Here is a 3,229-nt window from a genome sequence, read left to right on the forward strand (position 1 = left end):
TTTATAATGTAACTGACCTGACCTAACAAACCGGGACAAAGGATGAACAGTAACTCACATAAATTTTTTTTGTTACTTATTACTTGCGCAACAATAAAAAATAAGACTTTAAAATTAGAAACGTTAAAAACTCGCCTAAGTTGGAGGTGGTAATTAAACACCGTTTTAAAACAATAATTGAACTAAATAATCACGTATTGGTTAATTTGAATTCTGGGATCAATCACGTGACATCATTATCCAATAAAGAAATAGATACTGGTAAACAAGAAACAATGCGGAATGCCACATGAATGCACTGGTATAATTGTGATGAAATTAAAAAATTCGATATCTCCTAAAGTATTTGGAATTTCTTATCTCCGCCGCTTTTAATGAAAAGAGGAAGTTGAAGAGCATCTACTAAAGGTATTTTCGGATTTTTAACATATTTTTTTTGCAAATACCGCTCGACTACATATGATGAAATTTAAAAATTCAATATCTCCTAAAGTATTTAGAATTTCTTACCTCCGCCGCTTTTAATGAAATGAGAAAGTTAAAGAGCATAGAATAAAAGTATTTTCGGATTTTTAACATTTTTTTTCGCAAATACCGCCCAACTACATATTTACCGAATTTATAATGTAACTGACCTGACCAAACAAACCGAGACAAAGGAACAGTAGGAACTCACGTAATTTTTTTTACTTATTACTTGCTAAATAAAAAATTAAAATTTGAAACGTTAAAAAGTCACCTAAGTTAGAGGCGGGTACAACTCCTTTGCCATTAGTAGAAAAAGATGTAGTCATTCACCTACGTCTCCAAAAAAAAACAATTCATACTCGTAAACAAGAAACAATTGTCAATGCTGCATGAATGCACAGGTATTGTGATGAGAATTAAAAAATTTGATATCTCCCAAAGTATAATGAAAAGAGGAAGTGAAAGAGCATATAATAAAAGTATTTTCGGATTATTAACATTTCTTTTTGCAAATACAGCTAAACTACATATTTACCCTTTGTATAATATGTAACACATTCAGGCACTATGTGTTATTAGCTGCAGTTTAAGTTTTTTTTTTTTTAAACATTTCCTAATTATTTTGACCAGTAAGTATACTTATTTACACAACCTGCTTTCCATTTCCCAGTTTTGCTATCTTAATGATACTGTTAACTTTTTCACCATTCTGTATTCCCGTATTTGCACCTCAAGTTGGCATACCCAGTATCCATGAATTGGTGTCTCCATTTCTGTAGCGCCTCATCAAAGTCCTCTTCACATTGCACAGCCTCCAGATAGCTGCATCGTGTGTACTGCCAGGATATCTGGCGTTGACATCCATGACAAGCATGTCGTAATTGCAGATCTGTTGGTCATATTAATTTATTACATTTAACATAGAAAGTGTGTAAGTACAAGTACCTTGCAATGATGAAGTTTAGTATCATAATTTGAGGCATGAATGTCTATAACACTGAATATTACTACCAAGCAACATGTGAGAAGTGTTATTTAAAAACTGATTTTATAAAAGATTGAAACAGTTTATTAAAGGAAAAAAATGAACTATTAATGCAAATACAGCAAACTGAACCACAACAAATACATGTAAAATTTAGGAAATGTAAAAAAGCAGTGTAATGTATATAAATTAAACAAATGTTTTTAACTACAATTCTAAATAGTATATACCTATTGACCTTTTACTGAGCTGTAACAAAATACAGCACGTGAAGTAAACATAACTGAAAATATTCTACTCACAAGCTGAACATTAAGGGAGTGGTTGTGTTTCCTGTCCACGTATACTGCTTCCTCATCGCCAGTTGGAGAAATAATGAGAACATGTGTGCAGTCCACTGCTCCCATTACACCTGGAAAGCCTGTTGTTTCCATGAACCTAAGCAATTACAATGAGTGTGCAGTGGCTTATCATATTAAATTTGACTACATTAAAAAAGACAATTCAAAAACACCACAAAATACATAAATGAAAGATTTACACAATAATAACACTATTAACACAAATACTCTTTGGCGCAAGCTCAAGTCACTAATATTTTAAGCTCGGCCCTGTGTAACTAAGGACATAGGCCTTTCTTATCCAGAGATACATAAGTAAAAACTACTATTTCAGTTATATTAAAATGATCGCTGGAATTAGAAACTGTTATGTTATCTATCACTAAAGATTCTGTTTTGGAAAACAAATGTCACTATTTTCCTCTCAACAAACTTAAGTATTATGTGTATCCAGCAGACTACCACTATAATAACCTTTTGTACAATGCACTAGCAATTCTTTTGGAAGGGGGAAGTGGGGGGGGGGGGATATTTACCTAACTCGTAAACCAGCTTTTCATGTTGTATTTCATTATTTTAGTGCGAAGTCCGTGTGCTATTTGTACACACACACATACGGACACACACACACATACACAGAGTAAAGACAGGTTAGTAAAAGATTAAAGTATGAAATTTTTAAATTAAGCTACATGTTCCAATAAATGTTACAGTTTCAACAAAACTACTGCTATTAAAGTTAGGAAAAACCAAAACATAAAAGATTTGTTATGAAACAATACTAACCTTTGTTTGTTCAGTTGCAACTCGTTTTCATTTTCTGGGAAGTAAACCCAGTTGTTCAACATGGCAGTATTGATTGCCCTTGTGACATTTCGGATGGCTCGACTAACTGAGGGTTGGCTTACACACGTCAGCACGCTATCACCAACACACTTCTGGTAAGAGCCACTTGCATAAAATCGAAGAGCAATGAGTACCTGTAAATAATTATATTGGTTACTGTACTTTTAATAGGATTTCTAACGGCATCACAAGCAAAAGAATAACATCTGCAGTTCATTAATCACCCATATTGCTGCTCTTCTCTCCACCTCCACATTTGGATTTTATGTGTTGACAGCATTAATGTTGTTCGAATACACAAGTGCACATTCAATCTTTTTCATAATGTTCTAATATTAGCTGGAGTCCACAAAAGTCACATACACATCTGACGCTACACAACAAAAATAATAACACAATGAAGGATAAGGTTCAAATAGAATATTTTCTCTCGACTGCGAATAATTGAATACTGCCATAAAACTAACCTTAAATTACTTACTTTTATTTCCTCCGAAATGCACGTTATTCGCATCGGCCTTCTTAAATGCAGCTTCAAAATCTGTGTTAGTTCTAGTGCTAAAACAGGAGGTAACCTGTAAGTGACCCT

General features: G+C 33.3%; 1 long non-coding RNA gene across 1 annotated transcript; it reads right to left on the bottom strand.

Moving 5' to 3' along the window:
• Nucleotides 1-1,185: 1,185 nt before the first annotated feature.
• LOC134535786 (uncharacterized) lies at nt 1,186-2,731 on the bottom strand. Its single transcript, XR_010075707.1, has 3 exons — nt 2,581-2,731; nt 1,756-1,891; nt 1,186-1,357 (listed from the first exon to the last, which is right to left on the bottom strand). It is a non-coding gene; the product is annotated as an uncharacterized LOC134535786 (long non-coding RNA).
• Between the last annotated feature and the right edge of the window lie 498 nt (nt 2,732-3,229).

Source organism: Bacillus rossius, chromosome 10 (assembly GCF_032445375.1).
Source record: "Bacillus rossius redtenbacheri isolate Brsri chromosome 10, Brsri_v3, whole genome shotgun sequence".
Taxonomy (NCBI): domain Eukaryota; kingdom Metazoa; phylum Arthropoda; class Insecta; order Phasmatodea; family Bacillidae; genus Bacillus; species Bacillus rossius.